Genomic DNA, 13,955 nt, shown 5'->3' on the forward strand with positions numbered 1-13,955 from the left:
ACATCGAACTTACCCACAAACAGTTTCCAAATGATAGCGTACACTCAGCTGTCAGTTCTGATAACCCCACACCATCACGGTGTATCAGAATCTGTTCTGGTCTACAGATTGAAGCAGCAGCGTGTTATAAACAAGGAATCCAAACTGTGAAATAGTCCAGTTCCCCCCCCAAAAAAACATGCCGCGTCGGTCCCAAAATTACATATTGCCAGCTTGGACTGGCGCAAATCAGAGCGAAAAAAAAATAACAACACAAAAAACACCTGCAACCGGTCACTTTCAAACAGCAGGGAAGAAAAAAATGAAGAAAATCATGAGAGTGATTAGGGGAATGGTCGACAGAATCAATGAAGGGCAATATCAGAGGAGGCAATTAGTCTGATTATCCTAATAAATCAGTTGCTCAGCCGCTCACAGGCGCACAGCCCCGGCAGGTGAGCACCGCTTTAAGCAGGACTACACGAGCGCAAATTTCCAAAGTGATGTGCAGAAAAAGACACATCGGATGCCGTCTCTCTCTCTCTCTCTCTCTCTCTCTCCTCTCCTCTCTCTCTCTCTCTCTCTCTCTGAGTGCTGCTGTGTCAACGCGAGATGCGTCAAGCGCACCCGAGTTAACCAAGATGAGACAGGACATGAGGGGATTTGGCTTCATAATAAAAGCTAATCGTCTGTCACGTCAGTGAGGGTGCATCACTCATCAAAATGCTCTTGAAAAGATTTTATTAAACTATGAAATGAATCTGTGGTTGTGAAGTGTATTAATTTCATGTTCAACTTGAACTAATTTCTTGTTTATTCTTTGACATCTCGGGCTGTTCTCAACATGCATGTTTAATGGATGCTTTTATTTTAAAGAAGCCGCCATACGCGTTATTTCCTTATTCTGCCTCACTTGACAGTGGTACCAGTGTGAACGCACCCAGTTAGACCTGCGTGCCTCTGGAAGATATCAGACAGTGCCCTGTATAAGTATTAAAACTCCGCTCAGGCGCACATGAGGAAAATCATAATCCTACGCGCCTGTTTTGAGAAACAACTTTGCAATTAGTGGAGAGCTCAGTGTTGCTCTGTCCACCACAGAAACCAGGGGCCGATGGGCAATGCAGTGCAGCTTAAGTTTGAGGATGACGCACTGCCGCCCAATGGAAATAACTGAAAAGGTCACTGTAAAAATACACCTCTTTACAAGACACTTTGAGTCTAAGAATCTAATTATTGCATTAAAGAAGTGGAATATTTGGCAGTAGACATATAATAGTATCACAGTAAATCCATAAGCTTTATATCATAAATGTAAAAACAGAATTACACTTTTTGTGATCATGAAACAATAAAAACTTCACAACCACAGGATTGCAATAATTACTGTGATCCTATTTTCAGTGATTTTCACTGCAGAGCTAAATTTGAAAACTGAGTGATCGTGAAGAATCAAAGCTTGTTACATCCAGACCACAAAATTCAATTAATTCATTAGTTTGTATCACATTTCACTAATCAAGTGAAGACCTTATTCTTCCTTGTTTCAATATATCTGTTGTAGAAAGTTGCTGAAACTAAATAAAAATTGATTTGGAAACAAGAGAAATTACCCAGTTTGCTAACAATTTTAAGACTAATATGAGAACAGATTTGTAAAACTTGTTACTGCATAAACAAAACTAATCATGTTAAAGATCCTTACAGAAAGCCCACAATGTGTTTTATTAGAATTTAGAGAAACTATTACAAGACCAATATTGTGAATAATATGAAAGTACTAAAAGAAGGCAGGCCAACCGAATTCCATTTAATTACGTTCAGGAGCTATGTGTGACCGTGCACAAACCAGACTTCCATTAGCAACAGAAAATTGTCCAAATGCTGTGGTCCACAAAATTACCACAAAATTAGATATTTTTTTCCTTGTCTACTTCTGGTAGGCTTACGAAGGCAATCATGTTTCCATTACAGAAAAACAGGGATGCTCCAGCTGCACTGACAAATGGGTCTTTATTGAGCAATGTACTTTTTTAAATACTCAAAATAGGTCCTAGAGTGGGTTTAATTTAAATTAAAGTGCAGTATCCACAACTGACACCAGTACTCATTCCATTGTATTAGTATTTATCGCCACCTTTTTCCTGTTCAATATTAACAACAGAAGATAAATGTGACAAGTCCACTGAAAAGCCTGAAAGGATTTCAATTTGCCCAGTTCAGGTATTACCAGTATTTATGAGTAACCAAGGACTCACATCCAACAGGCAGGAGACAACCCCTGAATCACTAAAGATGATGAATGGACAGTGAGGTTGCCTTGCTTTCTTCCTGAATTGGAAAGGTGCAATACAGATTAAGGACTTGTAGGTAAGCGGGCCTGTTTGTCGGCCAGCCAGGCTGTAAAAAAAAAGGGACTCGTTTGATTTCCCCCTCACTGGGCTACCCCTGTCAAGACTTTGGCCTCTGGCACTGTGTTTCTGTGAGGCGAATTCTGATGAGGGGAGGGCTTTGAGGAGGAGAAAAACCACCCTCCTCGGACTGAAAATGTGCACTTGTGAGCTTTCTTTGTCATATACAGACCCTGGTGTGAATAGAGGTTCCTTAATGAGCAAAGAAGTGGACAAACACGGCATTGATTCCCCCCCTCTATTCGAGGTTGTCGTCCGCAAATGGCCTCAACTCAATCAACCGGTTAGTGTGCACCTTTGAGGACGACTGTCTAGTGAGGGTTGATTGTTTGCATTCTTGTTTCCCCTGGTTTGAGGATGTGATGGAGGTGAGTGACAGCCTAGAAGAGCAGAGGCATGGTCATAGACTCATGGATGTGATATAACATTCAAAATGTATATTTTTTATGTGCTGTAATGTAGAATCCTGTAACTCCTTTAGTGTGGTGTTTTAGAAAAGACAGCCCCTCTATGGGTTAATGACCTCATAAAGCCCTCTCATAACATATTGCCAAATTCAAAAACTCATCACTACTGAGCTCAAAACAAGGCTGTTTTCTAACATTCACAAAAGCTGACAATTTAGGAATATATTTCAACTTGACAACCACAGTATGAAACATTGTACCGATCCAATTAAAAATGACACATCTACTGATGTACTGTAGGAAAATGTCTTGTGTTCTTACAAAATGACTAGTTACATGAAGGTGAAACACAGGGGAACTTGTATTCATAAAAATTTAATCAAAAACAGTTTTGAAACTTGCAATGATTCACTTGAATGGTTTAAGGCTAAGTTTGTCTTGTGAGTGTGGGGTTGCAGCATCGTGTGGTAAAAACTGTGTCTCATTGACTTTTACTTTAAGTAAAACCTTTGGAAAAACAAAAACATTTTCAGACTGATCTTGAAGCTGAAGATGTTAAAAGGACAAACTGCAGCTGGTACTTACATAAATGTGTTGTGTGTGTGTGTGTGTGTGTGTGTGTGATGGTGTTCTCCCTGGAGTGATGGAAAGATGGTGAGATGAGGAGAAATGTTCTTAAAGCATCTCATTTAATCTCTTAAATAAATAAATACATTCTCAAAACATCTGCAGTACTTAAGTAATCTTTGATCATATGTAACTATATGCTATATGCTGAAATACTGATAATTAACAAGGTTATGGAATCAAAATACACCTGCATACAATAGATTATTCCCCAATTCAGTTAAGCTGAGTCATATTCAAAGCCATTGCAAAATATCCAATTAACTCAGACACCTGTGACCGAAGTTAAAAGGATATTTATGATCTTTGTTGGTCTCTACCAGTGACTGGACAGAATTTAAAGGCACCCTGTGGAGTTTTCTTGTAAACAAACACATAATGTGTGTTTGCATTCAGTTTTTATCACCAAAACACATAGTGTGTATCCTTGAGGTCTAACAAACATGTTGAAAGTGTTTCTTTCCCTAAAACAAACAAAGCCAATTTTAAAAACTATTTTAAATTGTGTATTGTTTCCATCCATGCTTGCTGTCTTGCAGTCTTCCTCTTTCTCTACTTTTGTTAGCACAATATTCAAGATTCAAGATTTAATTTATTGTCATTTTCTTGTGTATTTGCATACACAAAAAAACTAAATGCTGTTCCTCCCAGCCCACAGCAGTGCAACAACAACAGAAAGGATAAAGATATACTGTGTATCTAAAAATTCCCTTTAAAAAATGATAAAAACATATAAATCCCCGGAGAAAAAAAAACCCCAAAACAAAACAAAAACAGTTAGCATTGTGCATTAAAGTGCATTTAGAGAGAAAAGTATATGTCTCAGTTTGATGTAGACAGCTCTTGCATCTCAACAAGTGACCAGCACTGATGGGGAATTTATAATCCATTTTGCTGTCCAGAGAACACATGCATGTGCATCATTGTGTTCTTCAAAAAAAAAGGCGACCTACTCATAAGATAACATTTGCTCCATAGCGCTACTAGTGGTCAAAAACTGTACAGGGTGACTTTAACTCCTATCAAAAACTGCACGAACCCCTCACCTGCCCTGTTTTCAGATACAGTGGCCCATTTGACATAATTGTAACATCTTCACAGTTTCTGACTTAACAGCAAGATCTCACATGCTAAAGAAAGAAAACTTTTACAAAGACAGGTGCTGTTTCCGAAATTACTCCTTTGTTCACTCAGTAGTTTACGTTAAGGTTACTTATATTAAAAAAAAGACATTTTGGTAACTAACAGTATTTTGCACCAGCTGTAGTGTTGCATAACTGTCATTTTTACATCTATCAAAGTCAAAGCCTTGCATTGTGGGAATTTGTGAGGGCACTGTAAGGCATGAACTACAAACTGAGAATCCAGACACAAATAAAATGGGGGAAAGTAAATACACAGCACTTGATTGCAAATAGATATTGGACACAGCTTAGGATTCTGCACATACCCCCTTGGTTCATTCTGTTCTCTTCCATATTCTTCCTATAACAGTACTGTTAGTTTGGTCCCGACTTCAAAAAATCTTATTACTTACATAAGAAATACAAACAACCCATCACTTTTTCCCATTTTTGCAGGACAAAAATGTGGCAGAAAGTGTGACAAGGTCTTTCCAGTTGCTGAAAACAAACTAGGAGTTGCAAAAAGTTTTTAAGTAGTGCTTGAGTCACTGGTTGTGATGAAGAATGCTGCTTGTTAAAATATCAACATTCCAACCAGGCATTGTTACAATACTCATACCAAAACTTATGTGGTATATAACTACAGCAAGGTAGTCAGTAAGAAACAACAAGGTGATTCAAGAAATTCATACATTTCCTGAACTTGTTTTTACCCAATTTGACTTTTCAACAAGCCTTGTAAGGGTCATTTCAGATCTAATAATTTTCTGTGGTTGAATTAACTAAAGAGCAAATTGTAAAAGGCACAGCCATATGTCCCTGCCCTGCTTCCTCGGCTGCATATCTCAACCTCATTTGGACTAGGAGTGATAATCACACATCACTTTGTGAGATGGACTGTTTTCAGAGAAGGCTACAAATTTAATTGGGGTAATGAGGTCACAGGAGGAAGCCTCAAAGCTCTTCTCCAATTACTGCCTACCAAACATAGAGTACCAACAGCACTGAGCAGAAAACATTTCAACATGACAAAGTTATTATAGTGTACCACACAGATTAACAAAGCATGACCCTTCCTATTAAACCACGAATGCATGTTTTAATTTGTTCCAGTGCTTGAATAATGATACAGGATGCAGTGTGAGCAAAAAAGACGGTCATTTTCATGAGCACCTTTTATAGAGGATTTGAACTTGTACACACACGCTGCATTGTCACGATCCTTTAATTACAGGGTTGTAGGACTTGTAGAAAAAACACTTTTAAGTGAATAATTTCTGACAATAAGAGGACATAACCCCTCTTGCAGAGATGTTGTATGTGAATGTGTTTTTGGGGTGATGTCATCTTGCAGTCGATGCATAATTCACTGCTCATCTTCAATTCAGTTCAGCTCCCCAGAGAGGATTTAATGGGATACATCTTGACGTAAGTTTGAACGTGATAAATACACCATCCACAGCGCTCCTGCTGAGCTACGTGCTTTGGACATTCATGGGGAGCAATAGCACCATTTTCCACTTCTAAGATAACAATTTTAGCCATATCAAGAAGTTTTTATTTTTCAAGACCACCAAGCAAATATGTGTAAGCTATGGGTCAACAGATAGTTCTTAGATGTGACAGTCTAGTTTGCTTGCAGTCTGTTGCACACAGACCAGTTTGAAGTACTGTTGAGGCACCAAGCGGCGAGCGTATTCTGCTTCTATGTCATGTCTTTTACAGCATGCGAGGGAAAGCAACACGTCGGGTGTCGCAAAAGTCACAACAAACCCCTGCTGCGCCAAACAAAGAGGGACTGGACAATTTGCACATGATGGACATTGATTTCTGTGACAGTAGAAATCTGTGTGTCATGTAAGCTGTGGGAGTCCATTTATTTCATACTGTATGCTACATTTGACTGGGGAGTGAGGCGTTCACATGAACATTTTCTTCGTTTTGTTCAGGCATTTGCAGAGCTTGCTGACTATCAGAAAGGAAAATGCTGGTTTGGTTTGCCTCTGTTATGCCGGGCTGTGTTAGCAAACATCTCAAAAATAGAGATAAAGACACACATTCATTGGTCTACAATGAAATCCCAGCTGAGCCTTTTTTCCCCTCTCTAACAACATTATTTCCAGCCTTATGTAAGTAAGGAAAAGTCACTGAACTGACTACCTGCTTTCCTAAAATAAATACTTGCATTCTCTGGCAGAGGTAAGTCTAGTTGTAGGTATTTTTATAGCCCTCCTGGCCTACATCTGACAGCTCCAAATGGTAATTCGTGTCAAGGGGTCAGTATTCACTCTTAATGCGTTTTTACTCTTAAGCATGTCTGAATATCTCTTTCTTTCTGCCCAAACAAACTCAACAAAAAGGAGTAAATTTGTGGTTAAATGCCCCTGACCCATTTTGCACCAAACAGCCAAATACCTGCAAATGTAGATCTCTGCCCTCTTTCAAGCAAACTGCAGACATTTTCATAAGGAGGGAGAATATGATCTGAACCAAAAACAGAAAAGCAATTTTATGGGTATACGGTACTAGATGTTGATAGCAGCAGTCACTCATGCATGGAAAGTCTAGCACAAGAAAATGAACCGATGACACATTTATATTCAGCTACTTCTTCACAGTTATGGACTTTCATGCTTTGCCCAAGTTGCAGACACTTGAATCCAATTTGGTTTTACTCCATACTACCAAAACTGTTCTCCAAACTCCAATGTGACTTCTGTTTACAAGCTGAGATACACTTTTAATTGGGCTGCATGAACCTAATGAATCCATCTATACAAATGGGAGGAAATTAGTATTTGGCATCATGGTTTAAACTAAAGAAAACAAACTGTAGCATTGGAAGACTCCTGCTGGGTCTCTAAACACTACCCATATCCCACCCACTTCAACCCCAGTCTCTAGATGATGGCATGAAAGGTCCACAAGCAGTTGAGAGAAGGCTGCTGCGCTTAGCTGGGAAATGATGAAAGCACTTTCTTTTACTGCGAGTGTTTGAAGCTCTCTCTACAGTTTTTTACTTTCTACAGAAGCGTACAAGCTTTAGAGTAAAGGGATGGAGTAAAGAGTGCAAGGAGGGTGTGCGACCCGGTAACCTTAAAAGACTTTATGATGGAAAGCGCGGTAAAGGACCGGCCCTTTGGTCAAAGTCCAACAGCTGAGCCAAGTGGGTTTTAACCACATGGTATATAACAAAATGTCAAAGTAAATGCACTAACTGGTTTATTTGGAACTATTATTATTATATTATTATTATTATCAGTGACCAATGATATCTTGTAACAACCATTCTTAAAAATATACACTAGCTAAAATACTTGTTAGGCTGGAACTGACAGAAGGAGGTAAAACGATATTATACAAATGCAACCCTTCCATAATATTAAATAATTAGCTTCAGTTGCATAGTCTTATTCATAACTTAATGACACTTTTTAGCCACATATAAATAGTGAAGGAAAATGCAATTCAAAGTGTTGGAAGTCAACATTTTGCAGTCATTTTCAATATAAATATTCTGTGTGATGTGTTGAAGAAAAAAGTATTTCAGCACCATCTATTTATGGATAAATTCATTTTCTGTCAGATATGTTGAAAACATAAATTCAGGCTCTGTATAGTCTCTCCAAAAAACAGATTTTCTTAATAAGTAGTTGCATATGAACAGAATTCATAGAACTTTGCAGCCTTCTAATCATATTTTGATGATGCAGCTTAGGAGGAAAATTAGGCCCTACATATAAATACACCGGGGAGGGAGGAATGAGCAGCAGGATATCTGAGGCAAGGATATGTGCTTAACATCCTTATTCAAAGAATACGTGCAGCTTGACGTGAGGTTTAATCCTGCACGGATGTAGCCGGGAGTGTAGCACAGATTTCTTGGCCCTGCAGAAGCAGTCTCTGTGGACGCTTTCACATCTCTTTAAAAATCAAAAATAGGTTAACTATACATGACACAGGATGTGCACTCCCCAATAAAAGCCAATTAGTTACATATTATTTTACAATTTTTTAAATTCTTGCAAAGTCTATTATTTTATCATGTATAATTGCTGTGAGTTCATGAATAAAAACAGATGTAGCTAATAACATTAATGATGGCTCTGTTTCACCTACGTGTACCAGTGCCAGAACCGTTGTAATGTGGATACTGGATCACTAGCTGATTAGTTATGGTACGTGTGTGCTTCCCATGCTATGCCATGTTAAAATATTTAGCATGAGAAAGGTTCATTATTAAAAGGCAAATACCTCATATCACGATACAAACATCATGACATATGGTGCAGCCCTACTGCAAACTTGCCTTTTTTTGCTGCAATCAACATAACCTAAACATCAATATTAGCTTGGTTAAAGAAGTCTTAAACTATGGTAAGTTTTGCCATTAGGTTTTCCTCACTTTATTTTCCTATTTATTTACTACTTTAAAAGCAAAGAGTTGATACAGTAAAAGCCACAAAAAAGTTATGACCTTGGAATTATTGACGGTTGAACAGAAGCAATGTTGCAAGCCATCATGCATCAAAACTTTAAAGTCATGTTATCTTGATTAGACTTATGTAACGTTAAAATTCTCAAGTCCTTCCGAGACAAGACAACAACACAAGAAATGTATAATTTTAAGACTGAATGAAGCCAAATGACTTAATTGAAGGACATGTTGTATATAATGGCTTCTGCTAAATGGGTCATGCGCTTCAAAGCCAACCTATTCTGGCATTTGTGTGTTTAATGGAATGTGAATGCACCAGGTCTGATGTATCCACAATGTCCTTCCCGCATGTTTCCCTGAAATATTGTTTAGGGGGTAATTGAGTGATATGAATAATAAGTAAATCCTTGTGAGCTCTGTTTGGCTTTGTAGTGGTAACCAGGCTATCCAGGCCTTGCACTTTGATTTATGAATGATGCATCAAGAGGTCCAATCAAGATATTCAGTACACTGAAACAAAAAGGCCCCCTGCCTTCATATGGACATCATGCTTCACTTAATTAATGGAAACAGACCCAGGTGGTCCACATGTGCTTGATGTCAATCCTTAGATCATATTTGAAATGGGCACCTCAGGATGAAACAAGAAATATTCATTAATGCTGACAAGGAAGGAATGAGCTGCAAGAGGAGTGCTGAATATGGATTCAAGTAAATTTTGGGGCACTATAGATGGGCAATGCTCCCAGCGACAAACAATAAAAACCCTATTGGTGCAGGATAAGAATAATGTGGGCATCTCATGTAACTAATAAATGACCATTCAACTGCTGTTTCCTGATATGCATCATGCCTCCCACACAGCTGACAGGAGTGCTTGATCTTACCACATCGCTTGCTACTGCTCAGTGGGACTCAATATGGAGGAGTGCCACGCTTTCATCCAAGTGTGTGAGGTATAGGATTATCCAATTTAAGATATTATGCAGGGCATATATCACCCCAGTGAGACTGTCAAAGATGAGTAAGAGCCACCGGTTTGTGTTGGCATAAGTACAGGGAGTTTAGTACATTACTCCATCTATTTTGGGGAGGCCTTGCTGTAAATGTTTCGGCTCTAAAATGGCGTTAGAGATTCTTGTCCCACTGTACATCTCCAAAGCCAAAGTCCTTATAATACTGTATATATCAGCTGTCAGCTGTAGGCATTGTCAGTGATTCTTCTAAACTGGAAGGAAGGAAGCCAAGCTTATTTTTCCAAATACATTTGATCAGATGACTTATTTGGACTTGATAAATACAGGGAGAGCAGCCAGCCTGCTGAAAGAGTTTGATAATGGACTTACTGGGATTGTGAGGTAAGTCTTGAATTGAGTTGGCTTTAATTATCTTTGATTTAGAAGTAATCATGCAAACTGATCTATGTCAGTACGCTAACCCCAGTCTAACAAAGTAATGAAGTGAAACTCACTGAAAGAAGACAAGGAGAAAAATAGGTAGTTCATATTTGGAAGCCTCTTGCTGCTAACAGTAAATCATATGGTCTACTTATGGTTAGTTAGCTTAACAAGTTTAAAGGAGAAGGCTGTAAGGCTTACTGTTAACAAATCCCATGTAAAGACCAAAACCAACAATGTGTTAGTTTGTTTCTTAATACTTTTTTACATTTTTGACTTTGTGGCACTCAAGCCCGTTTGCCCCTATTGAAGATAAAACACTTAAAAAATGGGTCATAGATGTGTTGTTTTTCTGTTTAAAAAGGCCGTTCTTTCCTAAAACTACTCAACAGGAGTAAAAAGTGTGAAGTAAGTTTGTTGGGGACTATTTTCAGCCGCATATTACTAAGAGTGAGTATTTACAGCAGCATGAGGGCGAATGTGGGACTGACAGAAAATAAACTATAGTGGCTGTGTTCATTCTAATGAACAAACATGTCATCCAGTGCACTGACGTGTTTTTTTAATAGCTTTTGGTCAATTCATTGTTTGGGAAAAATGTAGAATATTGCCAACTTTATCCTTTAAACCGTTCAGAGTTTATTGCTTCCCATCTTTGTCAGCGGATAACTTGTTATTCCTCGGCTCAGCAACCAATGAGCTTATTTTTGTGTCCAGAATACATTTGCGCTCCCATACTGTATGTCACATCACAATTTGATGCTTACCACCTGCAGGTGTAGCTGAAGCAGGTCTAGCAATGCTAGAAAGTCATTTTAATTAACATCACACAGAGCCACATTAGAAATAGGCAGTGGGGAAAAAATACATGACCTTTGTATTTTTACAGACATTTGAGTTTTTGTACAGTCAGACTTTTTGGGAATGAGTAGCCATTCAAGTAATTGCATCTTATGCCTTTTCCACATTCGCTTCAGCACTCAGCCTTCGTGTTAGCAGAGAGCAGGCACCACCATCTATTCAGAAAGCATTCCTACAACAATGAGTAAACCCACAACCTGTGTCGTGTCTTCATTAATTATAGCTTGTGCAATGAGCACATGTTAAAACATTATTCTAAAATTATGCTGCAAGGTTGAGCACAAAACACTCCCTCCTCTGAACTACAGGAATATGTTTTCTTTCTTTAATGGGGTCTTGCTTCATTTGGACTTTAAGCTCATACATTTCTAATGGTTGCTTTTTATGTTACTTGCAACATCTCGGCTAAAACAGAATGCATCTACCCAACCAAAGGCTTTTGAAAAGTTCTACAAACTACTTATAGGTAGTCTGAAGTCACTCAAGACTGGAATGGTGTTTTTACAACTGGATTTGAGGGAAAATATTTGATTTCAGGGTAAATATTGAATGCTATTTTTGAAGTTGTTACATTTTCTCTTTGTATTTCTATTTTATTCATTCATGGAGTGCAAGTGCATAGAATCTATTCAAACTAAAGCAATTAATAATCACATGAGAAATAATTTTACTGAGATTGAGACAAAAAAAAGTCACAACATCCATTTTCAACTGCCTCTGAAAGGAAGTGGAATCATTTCCAACACAGAACTATTGTTTCAACCAGCTGCCCTTGAAATAGACAGATCGAGCCTTCAATAGTAGAACAAAGCTTTGTACCACAATTCCCAGGGCTATGATTACGGATAAGACTTCCCTCAGGCAATTCCGAGTGAAGGGCAGATGAGGAATAGAAACCAAGCATGTGGTCTAACTACCGTCCAACTAATTGGTTACAAAGCCAGATCCAAAAGAATGATTTCTTTGTGTACATATGGTAAGCCATATTCATACACAAATAGACCGATAGATTGACAGATAGAGTCTGCAGTGCTTGTGCCTATTCTCCATATCGAGAACGGCTCTATTCATCACTTCGTGGCAGCTCTTGGCAGAAAATGGCGATCAGTCTCTGATGGCATGTAACACAGCTTTGGAGAGCCATCACGCTAAAGGCCAGGTTTGTTTGAAGTTCGCTTTGCAATGCATCAGTGGCAATGACCTAGATTTCCTATCTCTCGTTCCTCCAAGAGTGCAGGGAGAGACAGCCTCGTTTCAGCCCTTTCCATCTTCTAACTATGTCAGCTCGCCTGTAAACATTTGGCACAGAGTCACATCACTGCGTCTCCCTGTTTCCCCGCAGACAACTCTCTTTTTCCTGGTGTCAACTCATGACTCCCCCCCCCTGTGTTTGTCCCCTAGGATGGAGGTGGAAGGCTGAGCCACTAAGCTAAATAGAAGAGAGATATAGTACAGAATGATATATAACAAGCTAATCACAAAATGAATGCATGCATTTAACTCTCCTGCAAGTGTGAGGGCACGTCATCACTTTGAGAAAATAATTGTGATAATAAAGTAATGAATGGTATATGCATGTCTGTTTCTAAAGATTGTGCAAGGAAAAATTTAACTCCTACAAGAAGCATTTGGGGTAATATTGTAGAGATTTGGGTCAGTATGTTCCTGTTTTTTGAGTACCATCCCTCAACGCCCTGTGGGGATAGACTACACGAGTTCTGACCCATGAAACACAACACAGGTTAAACCCCAGGTGCACCCTATGCTCACCAACATGATCTCTCTGCTTGCCTGTCTGCCCGTCTTCCAGTCTTTCCCTCTACTCTTCCATCCATCTCATTTTTAAGTGTGTTTGACCAGATAACAAACAAATAAAAAAATGAACAAATTGCAAAAAGAAACTAATGTAGCTGGAAGCTGGCCTTGTGCCTCTGAGGCACGATGTTTATTTTGATCCTATCTAAAAGTGGCCCCTAAAAAAGCAGCCAGCCATCTCTCCCTCCTTTCCTTGCATCCCTTCTTCCCCCCTCCTCTCTTCTTCCCACACACCCACACGGGACAGTCGTCAGTGCAGAATACACTAGAGTGAAGGCACAAGAACAACATTAGAAACTGCTCCAGCTCAACAGCAGACTCAACATGCCAGAAAGAGTGTGTGCCACGTCTTTAATTATGCATGCTGCACAGCATTACATTGCCCTGTCAGTCAGGGAAATTGCGCCTTCTTCACTATTTCTGCTCGAGCCTTTTGTTGGTTTCCTAGGTGACCGTGTAATCTGACATCATTAGACGCATGCAGTATGCTACCCAGAGTTGCAGGTGCCTCATTCCAAAATATCCACCCTACTCCTGTCTAATCCTGTCACACCAACTGCCACTACTACCTCTGACTGTGCGGTAATTTTTATTAGAAAACCGGTTTGAACAACTCTGTCAGACCTCAGGATGCCAGTGCAAAACAGAGTGTCTCAGGAGTGGAGCGAATCAATGTTCTTTCATGGAAAAATCAACCGCACACTGTAGACTTGTGTGTGGGTTTGAATTTTGGCTTGGGTCCTGGCTATTTAGCTCTCTCAGCTCTGCTTCTTAATATCCTCTGTGCGCAATTGCTGGTGTAAAAGTAAAAGAACACCGGAGCATGATGGATTGCTCAGCTTCCTCACAGCAAACGAAGAAGGACTAATAAAAAATTCTGTAAAGCAATACAGTCT

At 39.1% G+C, this 13,955-nt stretch overlaps 1 protein-coding gene across 4 annotated transcripts in view; it reads right to left on the reverse strand.

The window, feature by feature from the left end:
• LOC121891789 (interleukin-1 receptor accessory protein-like 1) overlaps window positions 1-13,955 on the reverse strand; it is a 301,317-nt gene that overhangs the window by 249,978 nt on the left and 37,384 nt on the right. Inside the window, exon 2 of one of the 4 annotated variants that reach the window (XM_042404351.1) lies at window positions 6,964-7,032. The exons of 2 other annotated variants lie outside the window; for them this stretch is intronic. The gene's annotated coding sequence lies outside the window, so the exon portion shown is untranslated. Of the gene's footprint in view, window positions 1-13; window positions 464-6,963; window positions 7,033-13,955 lie in introns of those variants that run through there. One more of the 4 variants, XM_042404350.1, reaches the window with a different exon arrangement.

The sequence above is a fragment of the Thunnus maccoyii genome, chromosome 24 (assembly GCF_910596095.1).
Source record: "Thunnus maccoyii chromosome 24, fThuMac1.1, whole genome shotgun sequence".
Taxonomy (NCBI): domain Eukaryota; kingdom Metazoa; phylum Chordata; class Actinopteri; order Scombriformes; family Scombridae; genus Thunnus; species Thunnus maccoyii.